Source organism: Taudactylus pleione, unplaced genomic scaffold (genome assembly GCF_031769625.1).
Source record: "Taudactylus pleione unplaced genomic scaffold, aTauple2 ptg000089l, whole genome shotgun sequence".
NCBI classification, from domain to species: Eukaryota; Metazoa; Chordata; class Amphibia; order Anura; family Myobatrachidae; genus Taudactylus; species Taudactylus pleione.
The window spans coordinates 7,006,541-7,023,747 of record NW_028284491.1 but is presented as its reverse complement, the minus strand read 5'-3'; the positions used below and the strand labels follow the sequence as shown (position 1 = coordinate 7,023,747).

Below are 17,207 nucleotides of genomic sequence, written 5' to 3'. Positions count from 1 at the left end.
ATGTTGAGCAGACATGCCCTGTGATGCAAGGCCATGCCTCTCATGATGTATGGCCCTGCCCATTATGCGTGTGCGAGCTTAGAGTAGAGATGAGCGGATCAGTTTTACTCGGTTCTTTCCGCCAAATTAGTGCAAGTTCGGATTTATCTTGTTGGCTATGCAAAGCATGTGATAGCCGGATAGCCAATACGATTTTGTTTTCAGATCTGAACTTAACTGAGCCAAAACTGAACCGCTCGTCTCTAGCTCAGAGTACCTCTGAAAAAATTATTTACTTGCATCACTGGATATCACACACCTGGTACACACTGAGCACTACATAGAATTCACTCCAGGACAAGATGCCCTGTCAGTTTAGCCCCCTGACCTACAGTACTGCCTAATTCCTTTCAATGGCCAATCAGATGCCAAACACATTTAAATGGCCTGCAATGGAAAGCAAATAGAGCTCCTTAGAACCCAACAGGCCTAGGTGACCACCTGCACAACTTGATAGATATTTCAGCCCCGACTCTATCCATTTTTTAGATGACTGATGTAATATCTGTTTTCAAAGGATGAAAAAAGTTTGCCTTTATAGGTTTGTAGAATTAATGCATCTGGGGGCGCCTCCATCTTTGTCTGGTCAGTGAGTTACTGTGCTTGATTGCTTCTTTGGCTGCTCTGTGTTTGGTTTGTGATTATTGGTATTGATCTGACCACCCTTATATTCTTATATTACTTTCTAGTGCCTTCTAGTCCCTTCTAGTCTCTTCCATCCCCATAACTATTTCTCCTGTTCTAGAAATATAGTTTCCTGTCACCATGTGCTGTGGAAGTGAATGCTCTGACAATTATGAACCTTCTCTCTCTGGCTCTCATTATCTTTTCCCAGGCTAACTGTTGGCTCTGCTTTCAGAATATGTAACAAGGGGGACCCACAGAAGTGGATCTGAAATCAGTGTGAAAACAGGTGCAGGTGTTGGTGGTGCAAGGGGTTGGGTACGGGATCCCGGGTACAAGTCATTGTGTTTGCAAAAATTTGAGAGCCAGACACCCCCCAATAAGAATAAAAATTGCCCCCCCCCCCCACACACACACACACTGAAAATCAGGGACTTTCTATGTGCATCGAAGGCAATGCAGTGACAATATAATGCAGAGAGTGTTGCAGTGATCGCTATATAATGCAGAGAGCATCGAAGTAGCTGCCATATAATACAGAGACCATCAGTGCCCATCTTATAATGCAGAAAGCATCGCAGTGATTGCCATATAATTCAGAGTGTTGAAGTGCCCGCCATATAATACAGAAAGCATCTTAGTTTGCAAACAGTATACTAGGTACTTAAGATTAGTGTTTTTGTTGCAAAGGAATGAGGATAAAGTCGTAGATTAAACATAACGTTGCATGGCGAGGGTCACTGGTATCGGACCGGTCTTTTGTCTGTTTAACATAAATTTATTTGCACATAAATGTTATTATAGAAGAAGGCATTTTGGAAAGTCTTGCCATATCCTATTCTATAATATTACAGCCTTAGTGGCCTGAATTTCAAGAGCTCTTTATAAAAATGGATTTCCTGCAACAGAGTACTACAGAGCCATTTAGATGAAAAGAAAGAGAATAATCATCATCTTGGTAATGACAGATGTAGCCAAGAACTGAAACTGCACATTACAGCCTTTAATGTGGGCTCCCTGCTTCACCCAGCCAATACTCTCTTGGTTGATAACATTTATTAGTCAACTGTTAAAGGCGTATTGCACTTTTGTTCTTCACTCTAATTCTAAATACTGTGTTTCGGTATATATCTCAGGAGTATGAATAGAGAATGTTAAACTGATGTTTACCCTTTTAACCCTGTAAAAATAATACCATATTAATATTATAAACAAAGAGTAAACATCTAATCTTTTTTATATCTTTTATTTAAGGGTTTTATAGCGTACAGAAAAAAACAAGGTAGTACTAGTATAGGACAGTGGCACAGGCAGGGGGTGTTTCTGAGTATCCAGAATCTAAATTTCACAAATAACATACATATAACATAGACATATTCAATACAAAGCATGCTTACATTGAAACAATATATACAAAAATATATATATCAACGATCAAAATCATAAATATACATAAAAAGCATGCACACAAATCAAGAGACATTGCTGTGTTGTCAGACAGTGAGCAGACAGTGACTATTATCCTGGACGTAATGGGGTTAAATAGTACACCAGTAAGATTTCAGAGATGGAGGCAGAAACGTCTTAGTTATGTACAGCCTGGGATTAGGGCATTACAATAACATTACCACTTTCCAGTGTGTTATTCTGTAAATTAGTAATATATTTCATATTTGATATAAACCGCACCACACAATTTATTTCTTCATAAAGCTGGAGAGGCTTCACATTTTTCCAGTTACGCTCTAACTGGAATTTGACAGTGCAACACAAGTTCATGATTAGTTTATCAGTATTTTGATTGATATGGGGTATGGGTGCACACAGTGGGGGGATTAAGGTTAATGGTTAACCCCATTACACAGGAAATTAATGAGGAGCTATCAGTTCTAGAAGACACTAGGTCCACCTGGCATGAGGTATATATGAAGATGTTGTTCAGTACCAAATACCATCTAGTGTACACTTTGTAAGAACTCTTTCATACCACTATACAATAATATATGGTGAGTTCTTTCCAAGGTGCTACTCAATCCTTTTAGGGAAATTTATACCAGTCAATCAATATTAAGATTACTGTGATAGTCCAGAAACGGATTGTCCTTAACCCAATGGAGTATTACTTCTTCATCAGTTAGATGTCTTTAAAAATCACACTTGAACACTTCCCCTTTAAAGGTGACTCCTCCTCAACAAGTCAGAGAGAACAGCATCATAAAGAATGAAAATAATAATATACCGTACCATAGTGTAGTATTTTCAATTATGCCATGATCACCCAATGACACATAAATACTGTGTAAGTGTAAAATATTTTCATCACCTTAACTCAAGGAAGACTTACAAGTATAATGTTTTCCAATATGCAACTATTTATTTTCACAATACACATAAAAAATGGTAAAAATGGCTCCCTACCAGAAAGATCAAGGGTAGTAGCATATCATAAGTGGTCCATTCCCTGCCGATGTAATAATCTTGGGCACAAGCAGAACACAAGACCACCAGATAATGCACAACAAGCTCAGGTAAATGCTATCAGACACTCCACGCCGACACATTTCGACCAGTAAGGTCTTTCTTAAGTATGTTGCAATCCTAATGCGAACAGCCTCCCGTGTATCATCACCGAGAGGAGATCCAAAAACAGACTCCCAGGCTGCTTCATGAGTAATAAGGGGAAAGGGTCATGTGATATAATACTATTGTTAAGTGAGTAGAAACATGTACATTCCAAATGAGAAAGTAATTTGCAGATGAAGAGTGAATTAAATTATGTGTAGATGTTAGTAAAATAGTGATCTGGTGAGGGAGTGTCTCATCTGAACCTCTGTAACTGAAGATGGGGCAAAGTCTCAAATTATATGGATTAGATTGTTGTCCAAGTGGCTGCCATATCATTCGTTTCTGTTGGGGTTCAGTTAATTGTAAGCCCTGGGTATCCTATTTGTGATTAATTATCTTACAGCCACAAAGCGATCAAAAGTCAGACAGCTCTTTTAAAAGGATGGGCAGCGATGTGAGGGGTTTAGTCAGAATTAAAAGGCTGTTGCCCACAAACAGAACAATTGTACACAGTGTATTCTTAATTTTGTTACTCCCGAGATTAGTATAATTCTATTTGCCAGGGGTTCAATGACCAGGGAAAAAATCAGGAGGGAGAGGGGACCACTCAGTCCTGTTCCATTGGCTATGGTGAAAGACTTAGAAATGATGCCATTAGAAAGAACAGTATTGGGTGACTTGAAATACAGAGATGCACTCACCTGAGTTGTCTCACAAGCCAACGTGTGTCATAAAAAGCCATGCAACCCTATCAAATGCCTACTCCGCATCTAGAGCAGAAACCAGAGAGGGTAGTCTACTTTTATTGAAATAATGTACTGCAGTTAGTCACTCATTCGTCTTGTGTTGTCTAGCTCTAGCTCTAACCTGGATGTTACAAAGCCCATCTGGTCAGGGTGACATCTCATTATTTATTATTACAATATTACATTATATTATACATACATTACATTATATTGTACATACATTACATTATACTGTACATTTATATTAATTCTTGGGTAAGTTTTGCAGAAACAGTGCAAAAACTTTGCAAAACCACAGAGTTTATGGATTTACTGACTTAAAATGTAGCAATTAAATGAGACTTTGTTTATTGTGTAATTACAACAGTATAGTGGTGTAAAAACATTAGTGCACATATAAATCCTAAAGTAAACTGAAGTTTAGTGCAAGTGGTTGAAAAGTTAGCACTCCTAAATAACATAATGAATAACTTAACTCCACAGTTGGCCAAGCTGAGGCAGGTAAATGAGTAGAAATTTACAATATTAATTGGTACCTCATTATAGTCTCTAATGATATAGGTGACTCCATAGCAAGTAAACAGAGGCCATCACTTAGCCTACATTTACAACTTCATTCTGTTATTATAGTTTTTGCTGAGTCATGACGAGAATAACATACTAAACCATAAGATAAAGAAGCAAGTTTGTACCAGATGGCGAATGAAATGCTTAGCTCTCTTAAATCTAAAAAATAAAATGCTGAATCAGTTCAGCTATGGTGGTTAAATTATGGGTGGCAGCATATTCTTGTTGCTGTGCTAAACACCAGCACCGATTAGCCAACTAGCAGGGAAATACAGATCGAAGTGATACGCTCCCATTAGAATGTATGATAACTGATGGACCTCATCCCCCCTTGGGAACAGTAGGTAGCCAGTCAACTGCTCATCTAAGTTCCACATATCAATGGGCATGCTATAATGACTTTCCAGATGCTGTATAAAGACAAGACTTAGGTATTTGAGGACTCTCGGGTGCTTAATGCAACTGGATCCAAAGTCAATCGCTTTGATTTCACTAGGCTCTGGGTAATTTTTTGGGAGATTGAGGTCCCAGTGGATGATTTTATTTTTACCTGTGCAGAACCTTCAGGCATTATAGAATGAAGTTGGCAAAGTTATTAAGTAGCTGCATACTGAAGCCCTGGAATTTTTTCTTCTTAACCAGGTCATGTAAGTTCATGTTCAAGAGCTCAAATGTCATGCACATGTGATTGCAGAATGTAAAACTTTCCAGCATGTGAATTACTGTACATTCATGCTGTCAGTCCTCTCCTGTTACTTTAGCTGTCCTAGGATCAGGATGTCTTTCACCGCCTGTTGGTGGAATAGAGATGGCAGGAGAGATCAAGATCTTTGGACATCTAAAGAAAGGAGATATCAACCCCTTATAGCGGTAACCTGCATGTTCATGGGGCACCAATATAAATCCTATGTGTTCATCATCATACTGTACCTACCATTGTGTGGATCACCTACAACCCCATGCTCTTCTTTACATTTGAACCCACAAAGTAGATCTTAAGGAAGTTTCTAGTCTCTTGCACATCATAAGACGGCAGTAGATATTTGTATTGCTTGAGCGACTGCTCAGGAGTCAGGTATCTGGCATAAAAGAACTTGGTGAAGCCATTCTTGGATTTTGAGGTACCAGAACGTCTGATCACTTCTCCTTGGTTGGCACTGGCCATGTGTGTTGTCCGCTAATAGAATTACAGCACCACCTCTGCAGTTGCTGCAATCATAAAATAATTGCTGAACTGTGACCCGCTGGTATTCTCTCTTTGAAAAAGTATTCCCACTTATCTAAGGAGAGAATAGAAACAAACAAAAAAATACTTGTGAACTGAATTTAAATAATTATATTAAACTCTCACCATCCACAAACACAACATGGGTACAAAACAGATATGGGGTATTTTAGCCATAAGGGCAAGATCCTATCAATTGGTGCCCTGGTTAAGCATATATTTTTTACATAACAGTAACTGTGAAAGAATAGGTGGAAGTATTTATATAATTGGCAACATTCTATATAGTGCAAACTTAATGTTTCTCTCACAATTTTGCTCAGGGCACATATTAAGCAACAGGTCCTTGAAAGCAATTGACTCTATTGGTGGACTCACAGCCATTTCATAATAGTGCATATATGATCTTTGTTTATCATTGTTATCTCCTTTTGTAACCTGTTCTCTACATGGAGAGCTCACAGTTGAAAGCAACATTTCCATCGCAGTAATGGACATGAGACATGTGATGAGATTCAATTACTGTATGAACAGAGAACCAATTTCATGTTGCATTTCACCATGGTACAGGAAATGACGTTACCAGAATAATACGACTTATTCTATAATTTTGTCTTTGTTTACACTTGTTATTATAATAACTCTTGTATTTCTGGATAGCATTTATATTATTGGAGTATAAGTCCACAGTGCCCAAACTGTGACCCTCAGTACTTCATTTACAGCCCAAGACCTCAGGTACTTATCAAAATTATCAATACGCTTATTAATCACATTACACTGTAAATTAAGACATATAACTTTACATATACTTGATACAAGCCAGATCCATTATTATTATTTTTATTAGGTTTTATAATCTCTAATATAGTTTATTTGAAAGGATTGATTGACGTTGATGCACCTGTATCACACATATAATTTATTGTTTTCATTAACTTAATTTCTTCTACTTGGAGCTAAGTGTCTCTGATTGGATAAAAGTTGATTCCTTCAGCACAATGTAACATTTTCTGATGAATGTGTTGGGTATAGACACAGAAACGCGCCAAGAAAATGTATTCTTACTGCATTATTATCTTACATTAATCTGATATCTGTTTTACATAGACTTCAATACTGCTCATCTTAATGGGAGTGAATGCTCTAAGGTTAATAAGAGGCACAGACTACTACACTCCGGGATCTTCTTTTGCTGAACAATGTTAACGCTGGAAGAACCTTGTTCAGTAAGACATCATTATTTCTTTGTTTCCAGAAATATACCTCTCACATCTTTATTTCCTCCCTAAGAACTTTATTTAAGTTATAAACTTCATATACTGTAGAATGGACTATCACTTGCTGCAGATTACTAACATATTACTGTATGTATATATGAACTTTGGCAGGTACATTGAAAGGGTACACACTTTTCAAGTCAGCTATTTATCATATTCTTAATCATTATCTGTGATTGATGCAGTATATTAATTTTAATGATATTCATGTGCTCATACTAATATATTTTATATTGTTTTGTACAAAGTGATGCTGGTGTTTCAATTACTTTATTAAATTTACAGATGGATCCTTGCCACTTGCGCTGCAAACGTGTGCACGCATCGCGCCATGCGATTAGCTGCTGCTGCGTGCCCCACGGTACGCCATGCCGTGCACTGCGTTCACATAGTGCAATCCTATGGGGTTGTAGCGTACTTGTTCGCAGGTGTGCAACTCGTATCTATACTCACTCTTCACTTGGAATGATACAAGTGCTAAATTTTATTTATTCCTCTATACCGTAACACTTTCTAATCCTATGCCAGCTGCAGATCATTATAACAGGTAACCCTTTCGCACTCAAGCTAAAATCGCTTGGTTTTTTTGCAAAGTTTAAAATAACCATTTCTATTGCAAAATATATAAAAAAAATTATGAGATCTAATGCAGTGGGAAGAAGTCAACAAAGGTTAAAAAAAAGTATTTAGGAATATATGATTGGAAGGTCAGCGAACCAAGGATTAAGAGGTTGATGGTGATTAGCAGGGAAGTGCAGTCAGGGTAGGCAGGGGAGGCAGAGCCTCCCTTGTCATACTCTCTGTCAGACAGCAGAGTTTTTACTATAAAAATGACTAGAATAATTCAAAGAAGATATTTATAATATATAAATATCTCCTTTGTATTATTCTGATCGTTTTTATAGGCAAAACTCACCAAAATTGCAGCACTCCCTGGAAATACAGGGAGATATGAGAGATGAGGCAGTAAGAGCTCAGCCTCCCCTCTGATAGCTCAGACACTGCCCGGAGCTGGGGGCTGAGCCACAAAGCAGCTAACAAAACAGCGAAAAATAGCTAATGGAGGCATGCCTCACTGTGAGGGGGCGTGTCTTGAGCACTGATGGACACCTCTCATGATCAGGTACCAGTCCAGGAAGTATTAAGGCATTGGAGCTCAGCAGCAGCACTGAGTAGGGAAGGAAATTGGAATATGCAAACAGAGATAACACACAAAGAAGAAACAGGTGAGGAGGGTCCGCTGCTAGTGGGAGTTCTCTGTGTGTGTGTGGAAATCTATTGTGCTAAGGGGATCTTCTGTGCTAGTGGGATATATGTGAGAGGGGGATCTGTGCTACGGGGAATCTGTGTGTGGAGGGGATCAGTGTGATGGGGGAGATCTGTGCAAGTAGGGCAGGTTCATTCATATATGTGTGTAAATCTGGCTCTAATACTAGCCAGTGTCTCCCCATCCATTGACTTCACCTGGTTCCTGGTGATTAGGAACAGATGATTGTCATTATACTAGACTCACAATTTCTAATTTAGATTGTCTGTTGACTTCCAACTATATACTGTATATAGTTAGTGGAACGGTCTAAAAATACAACCTTCTTATATTGTGTTGTGTACATATTGACTAATGTGATGCTAACATTTACTAATGACACTGTCAAGCTACATCAATTGTTTGCTCCTGGAGAAAATTAATCTAATAAACTACTGTTTACTTCTGGTGTAAACCTAGCGTGTATTCTACTGTCGCAGAGTCGGGTCTGGCTCAACATGCACACGTAACTGTGGGCCTGATTCAGAGCCGGACGCTCTTTGAAAGCACTCGCTCTGAATCAGGGTGTCCCTTTTTATTTTTAAAGACGGCCTCCTGGCCGCTCGCATAACTGTGGGTGAACACCCACAGCTTATGCGAGCAGGCAGGTGATGGTCGCAATGGTCAAGACCATCACGACCATCGGGCTTGCGACGAGACCCTTGTGGTAGGGTCTCGTGGCCGCAAGCCCCAGTGGACTTCATGTTCTAATAGAGCAGGAAGTCCACCTACTGACATCATGAGTGATGTCAGTAGGGCCGCCCACAAACGGCCGGCGTTCCTGCAGGAACCCCTCCGTTTGCCCAGCTACCCCCCCTGCCCGCCTCCAAAACGGGGCAAGCTGTCAATCACCATCGACAGCTGCCCCGCTTTGGTGTGAGACACGTAGCGACGGAGCGCCCGTCGCTGGCCGGGTCTCGCGCATGTGCACGCCAGAGCCGACATGCGCAGTGGGTGGGACCATCGACCCGCTTGCGAGCGCTGTGCGCTTGTGAGCGGGTCTGGATCAGGCCCAGTGTCTTTTTTAGATGCATTTTGTGGATGCATTTTTGTGTAAAATGTGTTCATTACTATGTTAATCCCATTATGTTAAATTAGTGTTCATTATGTGTATTGCATTGTTTTATGTAGCGTGAAAAAATATTTTATAAGTGTCGATCACAAATTACACCCTCCGGTTAGAATAAGATTGGATGGCAGCTCCAAAAACAAGCTGTGGCTTGGCCACCATTTATTTTCAATCTACTGTATATCTGGATAATAAACAAGTGTTATATATAAGTTGTCCTATTTATTATACTACGCCTTACATGGGAAGCAGTTACACTCAAAGCCCTATATCAATAGACACACCTCTGTAATGCTGCACAGACGTAATTACAGGTAAATACTGGACATTATGTGCTGTACTACGCATTCCACCCAGATATTTGCATTTTCAATAGGTGACAGATATTATGTTATATATGTAATATACTGTAGGTAACTTAAATTAATCTATTGTACTTAACAAGGCTCAGCTAGTATTTAAATAATATGGGGGAGTTTCGGGCAGTCATAATACACCCAAGCCTCAGATAGGAACCTTTATGCTAATGTATGTTCTAACTGAGGGTTTTAATTTAACTATATTTATACTCCGATAAAAGTATATTACAATATCGCCTTCACAATCCCTCATCTCTGATATCTGTACAGTATGTTTATACTTTAATATGCAACTGTCACTATGAACAAAAAACTATATATAGTCTCTTTTTCTGGTTTTGCATTTTAATTGTTTATATTTTTCAGATTTGTTCTCTCGGTTCGACTTGAAATTGACTGGTTATCGCTTATAGGGGCCTATTCATCATCACTTAATTTTTATAAAAGCCGGTGATAATGAACATATTCACCTGCAATTGTAAAAATTCAGTTTTCGGGCCATTCATCAAGAAGGTAAAGCAGGAGATATCACAGATATCTCCTGCTTACCTTCCTCTGACAGAATGGCCCGCTGTCCCCATACACTAGTATGGGGACAGAATTAATCAAGCTCCGAAAATACAATATTTTCGGAGCTTGAGTGCGGGAGCGGTCGCCATCTTCAGATAGTGAGTGCTCCCGCTCCGGGTGTCCAGGGTTGCAAAGAGGGATCCTTTTGGATTAATTACATTAATTTTATATATATAAATATATATATATATATATTTATATATTTATATTTATTTATACATATATATATATATATATATATATATATACCTAAGTTATTAAGGTAATTATTTCCTTTTGTTTTTCTAAGGAAGAGTTAGTCATTAGGTATACAGAACAATTATACATGTGATTGGGAAATGACATATTGATTTATCTGCCAAAGTAAATTCATTTATCAACTGTAAGCCTTAGGAATAGTAACCACAAATCATAAACAATGCACAAGACTTGGCTTTACAAAGCACCGACTGCAGAATGAAGCATTACATATACTGACATATTCCTGTTTTACGCACCAGTGAAAAACATGTATTGTAAACATACAAGTCTCCAAAAAATGAATTATTCAGAATTATGACTCTTTGAGATTACACTTGTTGGCATTTGTGTGAGGTAGATGAAATGAAATGAATGTAATATCTCTTACCATGTTTGCACATTACAACCTCTCGCAGCCATTTGTGTAAAATAAATGTGCACATTTTAGGGAAACAAACATATCAAGTTTTTGGAACACTAGATAAACATATTGCTTAATTATCTGCAGCAATGTTAATTATCCATTTACACGCTGATTAGAGAATCCCCAACATTTGGCAGCTCAGTAGCCCTGGAGAACTGTATTGGCCACAAATTCACTGAACGCTAAGAGCAGGCGGAAGTCGAAAGCAACCCCATCAGGCTTGTACACATCTGTAGGATGAGCTATTATACTATGAGCAATGTTTTTGTGCCTTTTATTATAGTGTACAACAATACATTCCAACATTGTTTCCTTTTCTTACAGCTGTGATATTATTATTACATTGAAGGCAGTAAATTATCCAATGCTATCTTATTAATAAATACTAAAATGTATCTCTGGCATTCATATAAATTACATAGATTACTCCAATACTGAGTAATCCGTTTTAGCTAGTCATAGTAATATTTCGTTAAGGAAAGTATCTTTCACCCTCAGTATACTGTATTTGTTTATACCAAGGGTGTGAAAGACTTTCCAACTGTCAGTAAATTCAGTACATTTACTGACAGCAAGAATTCTGTCATTTACATTTAATCATTATAAAAAATAATAATCAAAATGTGGAAAACGTTACGTACTCATAACATTACAATAGTGTATGCCACTGAAGGGAGGGAGTTTTACAAAGCTGCCACTTAAGCTGGCAACACATCCATATAATCCTCGGGCTTGTCTTTTGATTTTGACCCGTCCTTTCGATATTGCAAGAGTGTGCGTGCACCTTCCATTGTTTTGTCAGATGAAATCTGGTCAAATTGAAGGATCACATCTTAAGTGCTGTTCAATAATCATCTGATTCGATGGTGCCATATCGGACCAAAAGTGAAGTGTGTATGCACTGCCGATCGTTATGCCTATGTTGCTGCTGCCTTTGTGTCTTTTCATCCGATATTTTAGACAGATGGTGGTCGAACATCGCAAGTTAGCTTGTACAGGTGTGTGCGTGTATCAACACTGTGGTTGGGACTTCCGAATGGGAGTGAAGTCGATCAAAACATTGCAATGAAAGAGTCATTGCAAAGGTGCATACCCAGCTTTATCAATGGTTTTAAAAGTTCAATACAAATTGAATGGAAAACACTTTTGGTTTCTCATTTAATATTATTCCCTTTTAAATCCTGCGGCCAGAACCGCCAATAAGTAAATATACCTCCTAGAGCGAGCTGTACGCCAGTTTACGTACCGTATCTTGTGTGAATTTGTATTGCGCATGGCCATAACAGAGAGCACATGTGTACATCTGTGTGATTCTGCCACTTATGTCTGCAAGTGCGGGATAGAGGAGATATGATGCAAGCTAACGACACAGAATTGCGCAAACCATGAAAAAGACACATTTACGGCTATTAGTACCAGATGATGAAGATCACGGTCGCCAACGCTGGTAAACTGATTGTGATTGGCTGTTTGCTAATGAGAAAGAGATAGACAGAGACAAACACACTTTCCAAAAGAGAATGCAGAGAAGTATATTACAAAGCATTCTTTTCGTGAAGCCAGGAATAGTCTTACATCTCTATCTTTCTTTTGGAAACTAATTTCATGAAAGTTATTTATTTCTATCTATCCCATCCCACCTTCTTCTCCCCCATCAATCCATCAATCCACGTCTCTTCCTGCCACAACATAATGTGCTTCTAACATCAATTTCACCTTGTCCATTCATCTCTGTGCTGCCTGAAAAAATTAAAGGCAAAAGGAATATTACAACATACATTATGTAAATACAAGGAAAGGTGAGTTAAGCAGAACCATAAAATAGCTCAGATATTCATCTACTTATACAGATGGTGGAAACGTGCCAGACTGCTGTTTATTGCACAATGTTGTATTATTCCATTTATCCTCTAGAGGTCCCCAGCAGACAACTGTTTCCCTTCCTTGTGCTTTGTATATTGTGCACTTTGCCGTGTCATCAACAGGTGTCCCCTGCACATCAACGTTGTAAAGTGAACTTTATTATTATTATTATTATTTTTTTATTTATTATTTATTTGTTTTTCATTTCTGCCACATGGCCCCATAGTTAGGACATTATCATTATAACAAGGTTTCTGAGACTCACCCCTCTGTAATACCAAGGTCAGCTGTATGTGACCGTGCACAAATCAATGTCTCTTCTTGTGTCACACATACACTAAATATAGATGTGAAACGTATAAATGCACAGTTCTGAGAATAGATGAACATGCAATATACATTTTAATTATTATATGTAAACATCTTTTTTTTATGATTTATTTAAAAAAAATACAAATAATCAATTTGTACAATACTTTTACTTTAAATTGACTTTGGATTATGGATCATCTTCATTTTCACTTTATGTAATCAGTGTAAAACTGAATGGCCCATGATTTTATTTCTGTTTTCCACTGTCCGCTGCATCAATACATTCTATCTATAGGCATTTGCAGTCAAATTCCAAGTTACAGAGTCTGGGGCAACATACTCTCTTGTGTTAGGCTGAATAATGCTGCTGACTGCCGTCCCCGTTGTTCTGTGAGGTCTGGTCCAATTTACCAAGCTCCAATAAGCTTAGCTTGGCCCCATTAGCTAGTGCTAGCGGCTTGGTCCTTATGGGCAGGGCCAGATTAACAGCGGAGTGGATGGAGCTCCAGCTCCAGGCCTCCACATGAAAATAGGCCCATCATCATGACAGCATGATGATGACCGCTGTCTGGTTGCTCACACAGTTGGCCATAAGTCATATGTGTTAACATTGTATTTCTAGTTTTCTTACAAAATTATGCAATTTATCATTTTTTATGTATTTAGTGAGACAGTGGGGCTGATAGTGTAGGGGGTGTACACACACACACACACACACACACACACAACACACAGCCACAGCTCCCGTTCTTCAGTTTAGGCTATTGAACATTTTCAGCCTCAAGCCCATGTGGCCCTTAAGCCAGCAAAGAGGGATCACGAGGTTTCATGCTCCACCCCTCCCCACAATATGATACAGCACATACTGTATGTGGCATTATAGCTGAGTATGCGCAATGTCAGAACAGGCAGTAAAGTGATAGAAATAACCACTTGTTAAATACCCTAAGATCATTCCCAATTGCCGCTATATACTTTAGTATTATGTGATGGGGCCTCACTGCTACCAATAATAAATACACCATACCTGACGACTTTCTAGCTGCAGCCAGGTCGGTGCTGCAGGGGGCATGGCGGTGGCAATTATGGGTGATGCGGGGGCAGCAATAGTGAGTGGTGCAGGGACATAGCGTCGTGATTGTGTCATCGTGGCCCACCCCCGCCATACAATGCAGAATCACATAATCGCCCCACCCACTTTCATGGTGGCTGTGAGGAGGGTTGGATATATTTTCCGTAGGTGGCACGGACTGGGAGACTTGTCCACTCTTGCCGGCGGCCGGGAGCTACACCTGATTTTCGGGAGCCTCCTGGCCATTGTGGGAGAGTTGGCAAGTATGAGATATACTGTATCCCATAGTTCTAAACTTATGTACACCTGAGAGGACTGTACAGTACATGTACAAATAACTCCACAGTTTCTGAATGTTCAGAATGGGAAGCCTGGTTATTAGCTGTGACTATGACCTCTCTGATTAATGGACTTCTTACACCTAAAGCGTCCCTGATATGAAATGTTTTCCTGCTTAACACACAGATTCCCTAACCAGGAATGCTGTCCAAAGAATGTAGCTGTCAGTCAGTGATAGTACTAAGAGACCGACATGACGACACGATCAGGAGGATGTATTGTACTTTTATTTATTACACTAGGCACATACAATATACATGTCTGATGAGTGTAATGAAATACTTGAGAGACGTCAGCTCTCTAAATAGAGTGTGACCAGTAAAGGAAGAAAAATATATAGTAGAAGCACTAAATCATATATTGTCCTCACGTACGGCCTACAAAGGAGCATTGGAAAGATGAAACAGTACATCTGATACTCATAGCACATGCTAAAATAAGCGCTTTAGAAGAGGAAAATATAAGCTGACATAAGTGCATTATAAGCATACTTGCCGACTATCTGGCTGCTCCTTCCGGGAGGGAGCAGCCAGATCGGCAGAACAGGGGGCATGGCTGGCAAAAGGGGGCGTGGCTGGGCCGGCTGAAGGCAGTTTGTGGGTGTGACAGGGGGCAGGGCCATGCTAACGCGTCATTTTGGCCCCACCCCGCTACACAATGCCGAAAAAACAGGCATTGTGAAGCAGGGGGCGGGGCCAAAATGACGCGAATCGCGTCAGCGGCCCCCCGCTGTGGGGGTTTATCAGGTACTGGCGGGGGGGAGACGGGGGATCAGTGGCATGTGGGAGGCTTGCCCGCCTTTCCGGTGGGGCGGGAGCTGCACCTGGTTATCGGGAGGCTCCCGCCCGAATCGGGAGGGTAGGCAACACTGATTATAAGTGCTATGAGATGGGCAAACTGGTTCAGAGGCAATTTTGTGTAATGAAACATGGTTTAGTGCAAGTTTCAGTTACAGTAACTAGAGCTCCTCAGTATACCAGGAAAACCATATGGTTACCTATAACCTACAGGTGAATATAATGAGCTGAAGGAATATTTAGAGATGTGTGATTCGGTTTTCCTGAAATACAAACACACCGAACATAGGGGTTCTGAGTCAAATCGAGTCCCAGTTCGGAATCACTTTGGGGTTCCGAGTCGAAACAAGTCCCGGTTCGGTTCTGCAGTCAGTTCAGAACTTGGATTTAAAAACCCAACTTGGATTTCAGTTTATATGTAAATAGGTCCAATTACAGGTTTTATCATTTTGAACCAAAACACTTGAAGGTGTTTTTTTGCCAAAACACAATGATGAATTAGAACATGTGCACATCTCTAGTGTATATATATATATATATATATATCTATATCTATATATATATATATATATATATATATATATATATATAGAGTCTACTAGGACATTCCGGGAAAGTAAGTATTTTGTACAGTCCAGGGTGACTTTCTGTTGGTTCATTTTATATGTAAGACTTTACAGAATAACACTCATTCCTGCACGCAGGATGCTGTCCAACAAAATCATTTACTACTTGGCTTTCACCTGTTCCTGCGTATTGTGGCAATAAAGCTGCTCTGCCAGCAGAGGTGTGCTCAGTCATCCTGCTGCCTCAGGTGACATATGATATAGCGCCACCCAAACCAAATGGGATAGAAAATAGAAATGCTCAATGCTTCCTCCTCTATGGAAAAGTTTTAGGAATCCACAAACTGTAATTGCCAACAATCAAACGTTAATGACAGTGGTTGCCCATATAATATTATAATTATGTCCTAGTAAATAAAACAATTAATTATTACTTAGAGAGCTGTCAAACTCCATTTCACTAATTTGACAGTGATATGAAGTAATACGATTCAACAGCCTATTAGATAAACAACTTTTATGTAATCTAATGTAAATAACTTTAATTAGTACTTACTATACATTTGTTAGTGATTTGTTATTAGTAGAAGTGACGTGGAGTTTTTACATTTAAGATTCCTTTTAAAGAAGGTCAAAACCCTACATAAATTGGGATCAGTTTAATATCCCTAATATATCTGCCAGCCTTGTCATTCTAAAGCTGTAAATAGATAGAGGCTGTATAATGTCTAAAGCAAATGACAATCCTTGCACATCATTCCTACAAGAATCTTGCAGGCATTGCATTCTGCAGCTTGTCACGCTCTGTGACAACACAAGTATCCACAGCCAGGCAGCTATCAACCTGATGTTTTTTTGGCTCGAAGTTCTCCCACTGGGTAATGTCACAATGATATGTTTCTTTTAGTCTTGTACACTAACAAGTTCACTTTTAAAAAGAGGTTACAGTACCTCTCCTTGGAATTGGTATTTCATGTCTCATACAGATATACTAGACATATACTGTATGTCTTTAGATAAAGCAGCTTAGTTCATACTTGCTTACGGCCGTATACTCCTGAGCCCCCCCACCATATGCCACTGCAGTGGGGGAGAGGGGTCATGATCACCCCGACCCTGCTTCACAATGCCGTTAATCTGCATTGTGTAGCTGGGGTGGGACCGTGATGATGCGATCCCCCTCAATTCCACATCATGTCCCCCACCACGCCACACACCCCAGGTTTGTCACTTCAAACACAAGG

At 39.4% G+C, this 17,207-nt stretch overlaps 1 pseudogene; it reads right to left on the bottom strand.

Moving 5' to 3' along the window:
* Window positions 1-4,774: 4,774 nt before the first annotated feature.
* On the bottom strand, window positions 4,775-12,705 carry LOC148527322 (dual specificity tyrosine-phosphorylation-regulated kinase 3-like; annotated as a pseudogene).
* Between the last annotated feature and the right edge of the window lie 4,502 nt (window positions 12,706-17,207).